The sequence below is a fragment of the Entelurus aequoreus genome, linkage group LG26 (genome assembly GCF_033978785.1).
Source record: "Entelurus aequoreus isolate RoL-2023_Sb linkage group LG26, RoL_Eaeq_v1.1, whole genome shotgun sequence".
Lineage (NCBI taxonomy): Eukaryota > Metazoa > Chordata > Actinopteri > Syngnathiformes > Syngnathidae > Entelurus > Entelurus aequoreus.
In genome coordinates this window covers 11,876,216-11,893,006 of record NC_084756.1, presented here as the reverse complement: position 1 = coordinate 11,893,006, position 16,791 = coordinate 11,876,216, and the positions used below count along the sequence as shown (strand labels likewise).

Genomic DNA, 16,791 nt, shown 5'->3' with positions numbered 1-16,791 from the left:
ACAGAGACGTCCATTCACTGAAGCCCACCAGAGTCACCCCGACTCGTAAACAAAGCTTGTCCTCCGCTGGCCCCGACAAGAGCGCCGCAGAGGCAGCGTTCTTTTTTTCTTGTTTTTAACTCGGTAGGTTTCAAAAATAGTCTTTCTTTTTCTCCAGGTGCTGCGCCTGCAATGACGTTCTTTAATTTTTCTACAGCATTATGTTTTTTTTTATTTATTTCAAACATGCATACCAATTACTATATGGTACATCATAGGGTTGTACGGTATAGTACAGTACCGCGATACCAATGAATTTATTTTCGGTACTATACCGTCTCTGAAAAATACCAGTCCGCCGTGCCCCCGTCGTCGTCACGTCGTGCCATTGCTGGTTTACAAACAGACAAGCATGTTCGGCAGCGCACGCACACAGAGTACTTACAAGCAGACACAGTGTGTAGACCTGAGACATATCCGAATGATGGTAAAACATATTTCCTATAAACACAACAGAAGCCCACTTCTAAGATACTACCTATGCGGGAAATAAATTATGTTTCTTCAAAGTATTATTATCACTGGATGACTAGAGGGTGTGCCTGGGCAGAGATGGTTTTGGCCTATTGTGGTGACAAAAACAACTGTTTTGATGCAAAACGAGCAATCCAACTGTCAAAGCCAACAACAGTCGTTGAAGTGTAATTTCCCCTCGTTAGCATTGCGATATTGTGTGGTAGAAAGATCACTGTGGATCGACTACTACTATGATCTAGTACAGTGGTCACCAACCTTTTTGAAAGCAAGAGCTACTTCTTGGGTAGTGATTAATGCGAAGGGCTACCAGTTTGATACACACTTAAATAAATTGCCAGAAATAGCCAATTTGCTCAATTTACCTTTAACTCTATGTTATTATTAATAATGAATGATATTTACACTTAATTGAACGGTTTAAAAGAGGGGAAAACACGAAAAAAATGACAATTAAATTTTGAAACATAGTTTATCTTCAATTTCGACTCTTTAAAATTCAAAATTCAACCGGAAAAAAGAAGAGAAAAACGAGCTAATTCGAATCTTTTTGAAAAAATTAAAAAAATAATGTATGGAACATCATTAGTAATTTTTCCTGATTAAGATTACTTTTAGAATTTTGATGACATGTTTTAAATAGGTTAAAATCCAATTGCACTTTGTTGGAATATATAACAAATTGGACCAAGCTATATTTCTAACAAAGACAAATCATTATTTCTTCTAGATTTTCCAGAACAACATTTTTAAAAGAAATTCAAAAGACTTTGAAACAAGATTTAAATTTGATTCTACAGATTTTCTAGATTTGCCAGAATATTTTTTTTGAATTTTAATCATAACAAGTTTAAAGAAATATTTCACAAATATTCTTCGTCGAAAAAACAGAAGCTAAAATGAAGAATTAAATTAAAATGTATTTATTATTCTTTACAATAAAAACAATAAATTTAATTGAACATTGATTTAAATTGTCAGGAAACAAGAGGAGGGAATTTAAAAGGTAAAAAGGTATATGTGTTTAAAAATCCTAAAATCATTTTTAAGGTTGTATTTTTTCTCTAAAATTGTCTTTCTGAAAGTTATAAGAAGCAAAGTAAAAAAAAATTAATGAATTTATTTAAACAAGTGAAGACCAAGTCTTTAAAATATTTTCTTGGATTTTCAAATTCTATTTGAGTTTTGTTTCTCTTAGAATTAAAAATGTCGGGCAAAGCGAGACCAGCTTGCTAGTAAATAAATAAAATTAAAAAAATAGAGGCAGCTCACTGGTAAGTGCTGCTATTTGAGCTGTTTTTAGAACAGGCCAGCGGGCTACTCATCTGGTCCTTACGGGCTACCTGGTGCCCGCGGGCACCGCGTTGGTGACCCCTGATCTAGTATAATTGTTGGAATCCTGCACGGTAGCATTCCATTCAGTTGTAAATAAATGGCACAAATGGCATTCTTGTCACTTTCTGTTACCAGAATGGTTCTAACTCCTGTTATTTGTGAGAGGCTACATTTCAGAGTCTTTTAGGAATTGATTGTGAGAACCGATCCAGTGAGAGCTGAAGATCTAGGCCAAATGAAGCCATCAGGACCACATCATCTGCAAAAAAGCAGAGACCGAATCCTGCAGCCACCAAACCGGATCCCTTCAACGCCCTGACTGCGCCTAGAAATGATGTCCATAAAAGTTATGAACAGAATCGGTGACAAAGGGCAGCCTTGGCGGAGTCCAACCTTCACTGGAAACGGGTCCGACTTACTGAAGGCAATATGGACCAAGCTCTGACACTGATCATACAGTGTCATACAGATCAAACCAATATTCCATATCAATATCAGATAGGGACACCCTTAATTTTGACCTACAAAAATGGGTATATTTGCCAATGAACAGTGCTTAATCAAAGACACAAACAGAAACACAGCAATATAAACATAATACAATGTTTTATAATTTTTTTATACATTTTCAAGGAACCAAATCAATTCTATGTTAAAAACTGTATAGGGGCAGATGCAGATTTGTTTTCTGCTGACATTGCAAGATTGCTGCTACCTGCAGACATGCAGTATGTCATTTAACTTCAATCAGTGGGAGACATTTTTAGATCAAAAATAAAATGTTTTATTTCAGCATGTCAATAAGATCAGTTGAGGTTATTTAACGTCTCCCTTTTTAACAGTTCAGTTTTCAATATCCATGTGTAGTCTTTTTAAGGAGTTGCTGCAAAGTCATGTGACCAGGGGAAAGCCCCCTGGTCGAGTCCCTCACCTCCCCCTCCTTGGCAGGACCACTTTGGCTGACTGGGTCAGTCTGACTCTCATGCTCCCATGCTCTTTGACATCGTACTACCAAGCATCGCCAGCATGAAGGAAAGTCACGTCAAGGCCTGACTTGAGTCATGTTTGGGTTTTCTCAAAAAGCAACCTGTGATGTCAAAAAGCCGCTCGGCAGAATTGGAAGTCGCGTCTGAAGAGCCGTGTCCTCTGCCGGGCTTTGCCAAAGTCAAGATCAAACTGTACTAGATGAATGTAGACACTTTTTTTTGGCTTCCTAGTGTAATTCTTTCCATCTTTGATTTGTAATCACACATTGGTCAATTAAGGCCGATACAGCAGTTCTAAGCAGCTGAAAGAAAGAGAATAGAACTAGTATGTTAAAGAGGTTCATTTAGCCTACTAATGTGTATTTATAAATGGTTGATTTATATAGGCTAGTAAGGTCAAGTTTTGTACCTGACAGATCACGTGACACCTCTGAGGAAGGCTGCAGAAGCAAGATAGCCGAAACTTGTCAGGTACAAAACTTTACCTTACTAGCCTATATAATGCAACTATTTATAAATAAAGAATAGAACTAGGCTTGACACTAGTAGTTATATTGTTTCATCAGAACTATAATTTCAATGCATCCTAATCCATAACCAGAAATTTCAATCCAGTAACCGAAACCCTAAACATTAACCCAAACCTTACCATACCCTAACCCAGTGGTGTGCCATCAGGGCCAGCAAGGCCTTCTCTACTGGCCTAACATTTCCAGAAATCATGCTGTTCTTTTTAGGTTTGAGTTTGTATCCAATCAACATTCAGCTATCTTATGTTGCCATGCTGTACGAAATCTGCCCGGGGCCTTCAGAATCAACAATGCGGGCGTTTGTGCACTGTAAGTGAACGGGCACATGCAGTTGATAGATAATTGCGATAGCCAATCAGATCAGGAGTTGTTGTCAGTAAGGCCTTCTAGCTGGCCTCACGTTGAACGTGAAATGTACGCGTCCTGTGATTGGATGCTCAATTGGGAGTCCCAAGTGAGTATCCAAATCGCAAGTTGCGAAAACACACAGAAAGCCACAGAACTCTACTCACAAAGAAGGAGAGCAACATGTTGATTAGGTGGCAAGGCCATTTTCAAGAAGGATATTTCAGAGAAACTACATCTTGTGAGATGAGGTCGGCTGACACCAGAAGCTATCTCGGCGGTGAAATGGTTTGCCCGCGACTTTCACACGAATCAACCGACTACGACCAACTACGAGCGGCACCACTAGCTCATACGGCGTCTAATGGGTGCTACAAATTGTGAGTTCAAATATTATATTTCTTAATTTTGTCATGTTTCATTTGTTTTATACAATTCTTTTAATTTTGACCGTACCACATAAAACCCGCTTTTAATTGCTGAAGCGGGTTTATTGAATGTTAAATGTTTGTTGACCGTTTTGTACACTGTTGAGGGGGTTCAATGCCCAGTAGTGTGCAAGTGGGTTTCTGTATAGTATCTCCAGCCGTGTCCATGTGGTGACATCAATTAGGTGAAGTTGGACTAAGTAGGACATCGCTGATGGCCTAGGTGAGAAACGCACCGCCCGCCACTGCCCTAACCTTAACATAGACATAAACCCTAACTATCACAAACTTGAATCCCCTAACTGTCAAAACTCAATTTATTTACTGATAGAGGTAAATTTGCACAAGGCAACACATTAATATTTAAACCAACACATTGTAGTCTATACACTACTGCCATCTAGAGTCTTGGAATTAAATGTAAATTGTACAATAGAATACTTGCAAATGAGACTCAGAAGTTTGAGAAATCAAGATGTAAAAACTGCACAGCCGTTATTATTATTATCTCTCTGTTACTGTGTTTGATAAAAAAAATAGATTAACACTTGAACACAAACAGAAATACCATAATGTTATACTGTTGAGGTGATTCTCAGGTACCGAGAATTGGTACCATATCGATTCAAATGTTAAAGTTACCCATGCCTAATTTTGACACTGTTAAGTTCCCCAGGAGATGGTCAGACAGCTTGTTAATTCAATGAAGTTTCTTTTTGTGTTGCCCAGTTTGTGTTTGTTATTATTGTGTGACTACTCCTCAGCATTCACACAATGTGTATATAATAAAATTGTAAATAATATTCTTATTATTATTATTCCTATTTCTTCTCCCACATATCCCTCACTTTCAAAACGTCCTTTTTGGACATTCAAACCAACAATTTTTGAAACTTCCAAAAAAGTATGCATTTCCCAAAATTACCTATTTTCAATACCACCGTTTATGTATTTTTATGTAGAAAAAAAAACCAAAAAACAGTTTTTCCTGGATTTACAACTTTTCCAAACACTTATTCTCTATTAAAAAGTTTTACATTTACCATGTTTTGGTACTTGATGCCTGCTTACTGTTAGCATGCTAACCTTAGCATGTTTGCTTATTTTGTTAACTATTTTTACAGGTACAGTATACACCTCACAGAGCATACTAACTGTTGGAATACTAACATTTCATACTAGCATGCTCACATTAGTTAACGTTTCATGCTCTGTTCTCAAGGTATACACCTAAGAGTCGAAATTGTGTTACCTGCCACTAACCAGCTAGCGTGCTAACTGTTAGAATTTTTGTTTGGCTTTTACTTTTCTGCATTCACACACTATTTCTACTTGAATTGCTTTTTCCAGTTGCATTTATTATTATTTCCAATGGGATTCAAGATTGACATACTATATTCAACTATTAACCAGTTAAGTAGAGAACTAAACACTAGGGTCTCTAGTTTGAGACCCCTGCTCTATTCCAAATCCCTTTTGCCCTAATACAAATAATACCTGACTTTACTGTATCCCTAACACAAACATTAATTCCTAACCCAAATCTCAAACAGTAACCTTAACCCTAAAGCACCAATGGTAGCCCCTAATCCTAAAATGTAAACCTAACCTCTCATGCGCTAACCCCTATCCCTATTTCAAACCCTAACTCCTAAACCCTGGTTTACTAAACCTTAACTCTCCAACTAAAATCCCTATGATTTAAACCTTAACCCCAGTTTAGCCTTAAACTTTAACCCTTAACCGTAATTTCTGAAACAAACGTGATCATTATCATAACCTAAACCACCTACCCTTAACCCAGGGGTGTCAACATTTAAGATCGGGGGCCACATGGAGAAAAATCTACTCCCAAGTGGGCCGGACTGGTAAAATCATGGCACGATAACCTAAAAATAAAGACAACTTCAGATTGTTTTCTTTGTTTAAAAATAGAACAAGGACATTCTGAAAATGTACAAATCATGTTGTTGTTGTTGTTTTACACTTACATGTTGCGGTTTATAGTATTCTATCTTTATTTGTCGTTATTTATACTTTCTGAATAACTTATGTGATAATGTTCATCAGTCAACTCACTGGTGTTAATTTTTAATAAATCAAAATACAAAAAATAATAATATTAAAATCAAATTACAGGATGTTATTTATGTAGTTTGCTCATTTTCCTCAACTGGTGCACTAACATCATGTGGTTTATTTTTTTGTACATATGTAGCATCATCTACAAAGATACAAATAATTGCTATTGCATTCAGTGGACACATATAGAACAGCAGTTTCTTACACTCAAAAATGTCTGGATAATTGTTATACTTAGGCTATGTCTACACTAAGTCGTTTAACCCCTTAAACAAATAATTATTTAGCCTAAGCCCCGTTTTAGCCACACTAAACCAGCGTTTAAGTTTCCCCTCCTCGGAACAATTTTTACACGGGTAAGTGCGCCGTGTATTTCTTGAATCTCTGGCACTTAGCTTTGTATGGACTCATTGATCGTTTACAAACTGAGTTCAGAAGGAAGTGATGCCAGAAAGTCAGTGCCCCACACAGGAAGTGAGGTCAGAAAGAACGCACCACAGCCAGCTTCATAATAAAGCAGTTTCGTACCTCGGAGCTAACCACTGGAAATATGAAGGCGAGTCATTCAGACATGCCCGTGTTTCTCCTTCCGTCTGTACAGACGTTTGTGGAAATCACACATGAATACCTTAAGAGAAAGCCATTGCAGCTATTTGGGATACAACACTTCTCAGACGGCAAGAGAACTTTCCAATGTCCAGGTCAGCTGTGATTCTACTTAGCGAAAAACATTGTCCATTTGTCGAAAGAGAGACAACGAGAATGTGGGTTACCGTGGATGTGATTTAAAAAAGGTAGCGTGTGCTTTGTGTTACCTGGCTGTCGAGGGAAAACTACGGAAAACGGCGAATGCTTTTGGAATGGCAAAGCAGACTGTATCAGTTATTGTCCGCCATGTATGTCGCGGACTCAACGTCTAGGTCCAGAGTATATAAAGTCACCAAAAAGGAATGGACAATAAAGATGAAGGCAAAAGAGTGAGGAGTGTTCTGACCAGATATCTAGATCACTAGATTGATTGTTGTCAAATGTTCTTTATCACATTGTTTACGTGTCTAATAACGATCAGATTAATTTATGATGGCTCAGGTGTGATTCACTACAATAGAGCCCCACAGCACACTGGATTCCAGTTAATTAAAATACCAAAACACTGGATATTGTTCAGATAAGTTAAATTTAAGAACTAGCACACAAAGCAACACTGGTGGTGACTATGACGTGCGCATTTTCCGCGCATGCGTATTAGGTCGCGTTGCGCCGGGGGACGGAGGGCGGAGGGGGTCTTAAACGGTGGCATTGTTGTGTATCGACAGAGATAAGGTTAGGTGGGATTTACCATGGATAACCTTAGTGTAAACCGGGCCTTAGCAAACTCATCTCGTGGGCCGGATAAAACCTGTTCGCGGGCCTGATCCGGCCCTCAGGCCGTAGGTTTGACACCCCTGCCTTAACCCAAAATCCTAACTCTACACTACCGTTCAAAAGTTTGGGGTCACATTGAAATGTCCTTATTTTTGAAGGAAAAGCACTGTACTTTTCAATGAAGATAACTTTAAACTAGTCTTAACTTTAAAGAAATACACTCTATACATTGCTAATGTGGTAAATGACTATTCTAGCTGCAAATGTCTGGTTTTTGGTGCAATCTCTACATAGGTGTATAGAGGCCCATTTCCAGCAACTATCACTCCAGTGTTCTAATGGTACAATGTGTTTGCTCATTGGCTCAGAAGGCTAATTGATGATTAGAAAACCCTTGTGCAATCATGTTCACACATCTGAAAACAGTTTAGCTCGTTACGAAAGCTACAAAACTGACCTTCCTTTGAGCAGATTGAGTTTCTGGAGCATCACATTTGTGGGGTCAATTAAACGCTCAAAATGGCCAGAAAAAGAGAACTTTCATCTGAAACTCGACAGTCTATTCTTGTTCTTAGAAATTAAGGCTATTCCACAAAATTGTTTGGGTGACACCAAACTTTTGAACGGTAGTGTACATCCTGACACAAACCATACTTTAGCCCCAAAAGGTAATGCTAATCTCCAAATGTAAATCCTAATCTCCGAAACCAATTTGAATGTTACCATAACCTTACCTGAGCTGGTGACAGAAACAAAACCCTAGCCCCAAATGGTGATCTTAGTCACACTAACTCTAATTTAACCCTGTCAACAAGATAAGATTTGATTTTCCTTCTTTGAAATTACTTTAAGAAGAGACACTGTCTTCTTGGTCCCTAATGGACATGACACCTTTTAGTCCTTTCTGAAGACTACCTGCCCTTTTCCATAGAGCTGATATTATCTCTCTCCCTGATGGAGTCGCCAAAAAAAACCAGTGTTTAAAACAAACCATTTGGCAGTCAGGATCGCTTCCTAATCCTCCTAAAAAATGCTCTTTTTGTGACTGATCATAAATAAGTTTGCTCCAGACTTTAATGGCTTACTATTTAGTCCAATACTTCAAGCCTTACCAAGTTTGGAAGAAGTTTCTCTGGTTTTTGTGTAGTCCTGTTTACAGATGGCCGTACAAACAAACCCCTTTCTGCTGGTAGGTTAGTTCTTGAAATGCCACATAACTCGGCTCTTCATTTGATCTTTTTAGCTGTACGACTAATCTTTTAGTTTAGGATGATGGACGCTCACCCTCTGATCTCAGAAGGAGAAATTTGACTCTGCGACACCATCAATCACTTAAAAATGTTACAAGCCTCCGCATGGGAACTGAACTCAACGGAGGGGGCATGAAAGAGGGTGCAGAACTGAAAAAAATAAAAGCCCAAACCAATGCAGAGCTCAAAAACGTTCGTAGTACGAACCCCAAAACCAGTGAAGTTGGCACATTGTGTAAATGGTAAATAAATAAAAAATACAATGCTTTTCAAATCCATTTCAACTTATTATCAATTGAATAGACTGCAAAGACAAGATATGTAATGTTCGAACTGGAAAACTTTGTTATATTTTGCAAATATTAGCTCATTTGGAATTTGGTGCCTGCAACATGTTTCAAAAAAGCTGGCACGAGTGGCAAAAAAGACTGAGAAAGTTGAGAAATGCTCATCAAACACTTATTTGGAACATCCCACAGGTGAACAGGCTAATTGGGAACAGGTGATTGGGTATAAAAGCAGCTTCCATGAAATGCTCAGTCATTCACAAACAAGGATGGGGCGAGGGTCGCCGCTTTGTGAGCAAATGCGTGAGCAAATTGTCCAACAGTTTAAGAACAACATTTCTTAACGAGCTACTGCAAGAAATGTAGACATTTCACCATCTAAGGTCTCTAATATCATCAAAAGGTTCAGAGAATCTGGAGAAATCACTGCATGTAACATTGAAGCCAGTGACCTTGGATCTCTAAGGCGATGCTGCATCAAAAACCGACATCTGTGTGTAAAGGATATCACCACATGGGCTCAGGAACACTTCAGAAAACCACTGTCAGTAACTACAGTCCATCGCTACACCTGTAAGTGCAAGTTAAAACTCTACTATGCAAAGCGAAAGCCATTTATCAACAACACCCAGAAACGCCGCCGGCTTTGCTGGGCCCGAGCTCATCTAAGATGGACTGATGCAAAGGGGAAAAGTGTTATGTGTTCTGACGAGTCCACATTTCCAATTGTTTTTGGAAACTGTGGACGTTGTGTCCTCCGGAACAAAGAGAAAAATAACCATCCCGATTGTTATAGGCACAAAGTTGAAAAAACAGCATCTATGATGGTAGGGGGGTGTATTAGTGCCTAAGGCATTGGTAACTTACACATCTGGTACCTACAGGTTTTGGAGCATCATATGTTTTCATCCAAGCAACGTTATCATGGACGCCCCTGCTTATTTCAGCAAGACGATGCCAAGCCACGTGTTACAACAGCGTGGCTTCATAGTAAAAGAGTGTGGGTACTAGACTGGCCTGCCTGTAGTCCAGACCTGTCTCCCATTGAAAATGTGTGGGGCATTATGAAGCCTAAAATACCACAATGGAGACCCCCGGACTGTTGAACAATTTAAGCTGTACATCAAGCAAGAATGGGAAATTATTCCACTTTAAAAATGTGTCTCCTCAGTTCCCAAACATTAACTGAGTGTTGTTAAAAGGAAAGGCCATGTAACACAGTGGTAAAAATGCCCCTGTGACAACTTTTGTGCAATGTGTTGCAAGAACAACAAAACATTACGAGAAAATATTGCAATATTACATAAACAGAAAGAATATGAGAAGTTGTTCACAATTTTATATGAAAAAAGTCGAAACATTGTGAAAAAAAAGACTGCTTTAAGTCATTATTTGTATTTTTTTTTTAATTGTTTTTAATCTTCATTTACTTCAAGTTATTACAGTTTGTCTCTATATACATATGTATTTATTTTTCAAATACATTTTGGCCAAAGGGGGCGCATTTCAATTCCTCACACACACTTGTTATTACATATGTTGGCCAGAGGGGGAGCACTTCAAATGTTTACTCACACTTGTTATTTCATATGTTGACCAGAGGGGGGGGGGGGGGGGGGGGCACTTTTAAAACCCGACACACAGTCAATTTGAAAAATCCCTCCTTTTTGGGACCACCTTCATTTTGATAGATTCTCTATTAGATGCAATGTTATTGGGACCATGATTTATGTCATCACTTGTTCACACCTCCTCATATGGAAGATACTTTTCCTTCTTCATGTCTCAAGAATGGTAGAAATACAAGAAAACGCACACACACACACACACACACACACACACACACACACACACACACACACACACACACACACACACACACACACACACACACACACACACACACACACACACACACATCCATCCATTCAACCAAAATGTCATATGTATATGGTTTTGATCTCATAAAATTAAAAATATTTTGTTATTATATTATGAATTTTTGTTTTGAACTGTACTTTTTCATCTAAATTCCTGCAAAAAAAAAAAAAAACTCTAATTTTTTTGATAACGTTAGGACATTTTTTGTTCAATTACAACTTTTTGCTCATAGAATATAACTTTATTCTGAAAATATTATGACTATTGTCATGTGCTTTTGTGCCTCTTTTGTTAAAGGAAACCTGGGGTCCTTTGATTCTTGTTAAAATGTAACTTACTGTATTTTGGCAACATTAACAAATGTTTGTTGCAATATTATTACTCTACTGTCTTGTACTACACCATTTTGTATTTATAAATGTAAAGGTCCATATAGTTTCTAGTTCGCTAGTAGTAAAAAAAAATATGACACATTGTTAGCTTTAGACGACAACAAGGGAAAAAAATGAGATCTTCTATCTTCCTCATTCATTAAAAATAAAAACATCTGATTACTGTTTCTGTGTTACACTGCAGGAAAAAGATGACCTGGGGCCGTACTTATCAAGCTTCTTAGAATTACTCCTAAGAAGTCTGCTAAGAGTTGACTTAAGAGTAAATAAATTATTCGCTGAAAGCTGCACTTAAAAGTTAGTTATCAAGCGTCTTACTCACACTTTCAGCGAAGTGTAGGACTGAATCTTAAGTGTCACACTCAGAGCTGAATTACGACATTACTATGTGCCGTAAACGCAATTTTAGGTGACGTCATTTCTGTGTCCATAGAAATGACCAATCACGGAAGGGAATCCCTTGTCTAAGAATAAAGAAATATCTTGGAAATATTTAAGTGGACAATGGGAGTGTATATTTTGAAAATAAACTACAATAAACTACAAAATAATACAAAACAAACTAGTCCCCGCCGGCACTCACGCTACCGCTCCCTCTCTTCTCTCGCCCACACACTCACTGACGTCACTCACCTCACGGCCACACACATACGCTACTGTCATAACATTTTCTTTCCAATTCATTAACTAGGCAACTAATTTGAAACTGGTGTGGTGGCTCTATATATACTAGCCCACTGCAGACACATACAGAAATCAACGAGGAATCGAAAAGTATTAAATCTGTGACAAAAATAATATCCGCTCTGTCTAAACGATACCGTTTGATCAGCTGCTCGTCATCAAAAAAACAAAAAACATTGTTCCGTTCCCTGAACGTTCGCGCACGTCTCTCTCGCCTCAGTGCCATCCCCTGCTGGCAACTCCTAACCACTTAAGACACCTCTGAAGGTCTCTTAAATATCGTGGAGAGTAGGAGTGATTCTTAGACTTAAGAACGTTGATAAAAAGCTTTTATTCTTAAGTTTGAGAGTGGGACTAAATTTCGCAAATTCTCAGGACTTAAGTGTAAAATGGCACTCTAAGAAGCTTGATAAGTACGGCCCCTGACCACCAACATGATGCAAGTAATATTCTACATTACCTGTTCAGTGTGCTCCTTGTTGCAACAATCAGGTGTCTATCTGCCGGTCGTCTGTAGATCCTGTCGGCGTGTGTCATGACCTCTGGATGTCAGTGCACAAAATGTGCATGTGTGTGCAAAGGCAAATGAACATGTACATGTGTGTGTGTCACTGTAAATCCAACATGTGTGTGTGCACATTGACGTGGTTTATGTTAGCCTATGCTTTGTGTTTACTCTCACACTTTTCCTCTGTGTGTGTGTGTGTGTATGTGTGTGTGTGTGTGTGTGTGTGTGTGTGTGTGTGTGTGTGTGTGTGTGTGTGTGTGTGTGTGTGAGTGTGTGTGTGTGTGTGTGTGTGTGTGTGTGTGTGTGCGGACCCCTCGGAGGATCACACGCAGCCAGCAAGAGAGGCTGTGCGTCACCGACACAATCAGGAGAGAGTCTTTATATCGGGACCAGAGTTTCCACCATTAGATGGCCCAAGGGTCTCAGGACTGGAACCACAATGGAACTGCAGTAACAGTCGGCTTGCATGCAACACACAATAATAGCCAACATATTGATATTCCAGTTTTACTGTAGGCATTAAGTTTACATACACTTGTAAAGAACATAATGTCATGGCTGTCTTGAGTTTCCAATACTTTCTACAACTCTTGTTTTATTTTGTTTATTATGAGTCTACTGAAAATATGAGCAAATCTGCTGGGTCAAAAGTATACATACAGCAATGTTAATATTTGGTTACATGTCCCTTGGCAAGTTTCACTGCAATAAGGCGCTTTTGGTAGCCATCCATAAGCTTCTGCTTGAATTTTCGACCACTCCTCTTGACAAAATTGGTGCAAATCAGCTACATTTGTTGGTTTTCTGACATGGACTTGTTTCTTCAGCATTGTCCACACGTTTAAGTCAGGACTTTGGGAAGGCTATTCTAAAACCTTCATTCTAGCCTGATTTAGCCATTCCTTTACCACTTTTGACGTGTGTTTGTGTCATGACTTGGACTGTGAGGGTTTTGTTTTCCCGAGATGCCAGTAAAGCTGGATCGGTCATGGCTTGGAGGTGAGTACATATTTATTTAAACACTAACAAACTACAAAAAAAGGAAGCAAACAAAAGGCGCGCACAATGGCAGAGAACAAACTTGACTAATGAAACAAAAGACTAGCACAAAGGCAATTAACTATGAACATGAAACAAAAACACTTACTGTGGCATGGCATGAAGCATGAACTATAGTAAATAGGAACCTCATGGGTAGAAGAGGTAGTAAGGATAATGTCACCAGGACGATCAACAGAAAAAGACAGGCTTAAATAGCAGTGACATGATTAGTGACAGATGCGCGAGTGCAAAGCGCGAGACAGGTGCGTGACATGAGGACAGGTGAAAACTAATGTAGTCGTGGAAACAAAAACAATGAAACGTAAACAGAAACTAAGGAGTCCAATAACTAAACAAAACAAAACATGATCCAAAAGACATGACAGTTTGGGGTCATTGTCCTGTTGGAACACCCAACTGTGCCCAAGACCCAACCTCCGGGCTGATGATTTTAGGTTGTCCAGAAGAATTTGGAGGTAATCTTCCGTTTTAATTTTTCATTTCACAGAACTTTACTCCAGAAGGTCTTATTTTTGTCCATGTGATGTCAGATGAAACAACAATTGAGCTGTTTGGCCACAATACCCAGCAATATGTTTGGAGAAGAAAAGGTGAGGCATTTAATCCCAGGAACACCATGTCTACCGTCAAGCATGGTGGTGGTAGTATAATGCTCTGGGTCTGTTTTGCTGCCAATGGAACTGGTGCTTTACAGAGAGTAAATGGTCCCCTCCAAGGTTTCTTATTGTCATCCCATTGGGTTGAGTTTTTTCTTGCCCTGATGTGGGATCTGAGCCGAGGACGTCGTTGTGGCTTATGCAGCCCTTTGAGACACTCGTGATTTAGGGCTATGTAAGTAAACATTGATGGATTGATTGATTTTTCTGTGGATTTTTATTTCCATTTTTATTTGTAATATTTCATATGTAGATACACTAATGTTAGCTTTTATTGGTCCAATTTTCCATGCATAAATACATCTGTAATTGCTAACTACTTGTACAATAGGACTACGTTTGACCATGAATTGATTAACGTGGACCCCGACTTAAACAAGTTGAAAAACCTATTCGGGTGTTACCATTTAGTGGTCAATTGTACGGAATATGTACTGTACTGTGCAATCTACTCATAAAAGTTTCAATCAATCAAAAACCTGCAATAACACTTACTAGGCCAAAGGAGATGTGTATTTTCTACCTTCAGCACAATTATTACAAACCCGTTTCCATATGAGTTGGGAAATTGTGTTAGATGTAAATATAAACAGAATACAATGATTTGCAAATCATTTTCAACCCATATTCAATTGAATGCACTACAAAGACAACATATTTTATGTTCAAACTCATAAACTTTGTTTTTTTTTTGCAATTAATAATTAACTTAGAATTTCATGGCTGCAACACGTGCCAAAGTAGTTGGGAAAGGGCATGTTCACCACTGTGTTACATGGCCTTTCCTTTTAACAACACTCAGTAAACGTTTGGGAACTGAGGAGACACATTTTTTAAGCTTCTCAGGTGGAATTCTTTCCCATTCTTGCTTAATGTACAGCTTAAGTTGTTCAACAGTCCGGGGGTCTCCGCTGTGGTATTTTAGGCTTCAAATTGCACCACACATTTTCAATGGGAGACAGGTCTGGACTACAGGCAGGCCAGTCTAGTACCCGCACTCTTTTACTATGAAGCCACGTTGATGTAACACGTGGCTTGGCATTGTCTTGCTGAAATAAGCAGGGGCGTCCATGGTAAAGTTGCTTGGATGGCAACATATGTTGCTCCAAAACCTGTATGTACCTTTCAGCATTAATGGCGCCTTCACAGATGTGTAAGTTACCCATGTCTTGGGCACTAATACACCCCCATACCATCACAGATGCTGGCTTTTCAACTTTGCGCCTATAACAATCCGGATGGTTCTTTTCCTCTTTGGTCCGGAGGACACAACGTCCACAGTTTCCAAAAACAATTTGAAATGTGGACTCGTCAGACCACGGAACACTTTTCCACTTTGTATCAGTCCATCTTAGATGAGCTCAGGCCCAGCGAAGCCGACGGCGTTTCTGGGTGTTGTTGAAAAACGGTTTTTGCCTTGCATAGGAGAGTTTTAACTTGCACTTACAGATGTAGCGACCAACTGTAGTTACTGACAGTGGGTTTCTGAAGTCTTCCTGAGCCCATGTGGTGATATCCTTTACACACTGATGTCGCTTGTTGATGCAATATAGCCTGAGGGATCGAAGGTCACGGGTTTAGCTGCTTAAGTGCAGTGATTTCTCCAGGTTCTCTGAACCCTTTGATGATATTACGGACCGTAGATGGTGAAATCACTAAATTCCTTGCAATAGCTGGTTGAGAAAAGTTTTTCTTAAACTGTTCAACAATTTGCTCACGCATTTGTTGACAAAGTGGTGACCCTCGCCCCATCCTTGTTTGTGAATGACTGAGCATTTCACGGAATCTACTTTTATACCCAATCATGGCACCCACCTGTTCCCAATTTGCCTGTTCACCTGTGGGATGTTCCAAATAAGTGTTTGATGAGCATTCCTCAACTTTATCAGTATTTATTGCCACCTTTCCCAACTTCTTTGTCACGTGTTGCTGGCATCAAATTATAAAGTTAATGGTTATTTTGAAAAAAAAAAAATGTTTATCAGTTTGAACATCAAATATGTTGTCTTTGTAGTGCATTCAATTGAATATGGGTTGAAAATGATTTGCAAATCATTGTATTCCGTTTATATTTACATCTAACACAATTTCCCAACTCATATGGAAACGGGGTTTGTATATGCAACAATTTAGCATGTTTCCATCTGCCTTATGCACTTTAACTTCTATGGTCACTTTGTTCCTCATCTGCACTGATCTTAGGTCATCAACCTGCTGCGGACTGCAGATGGAACCTAGCTTTTGGCTACGATTTGGCACCTTTACATTTATTATGTTTATTAATGTGCATTGTCCCATGTAACAAAGATGTAACAAATATAGCAAATGGCAACTTTGTATCAGGAGTTGTATAATACATTCATGAACAAGCTTATTGGTGTGTCTGGTGGGACTGGTGAAAGTTAAGTACGAGAATATGCGGTCGGTTGTAAATTATTTAACGTCTCTGTGCGGCCCGTTAGCAAATGTGTCACGGACCGGTGCCGG

At 38.9% G+C, this 16,791-nt stretch overlaps 1 protein-coding gene across 1 annotated transcript in view; it reads right to left on the bottom strand.

The window, feature by feature from the left end:
- LOC133643154 (dual specificity calcium/calmodulin-dependent 3',5'-cyclic nucleotide phosphodiesterase 1B-like) overlaps nt 1-12,561 on the bottom strand; it is a 74,298-nt gene extending 61,737 nt beyond the window's left edge. The window contains exon 1 of the mRNA XM_062037567.1: nt 12,539-12,561. The gene's annotated coding sequence lies outside the window, so the exon portion shown is untranslated. The remainder of the gene's footprint in view (nt 1-12,538) is intronic.
- Between the last annotated feature and the right edge of the window lie 4,230 nt (nt 12,562-16,791).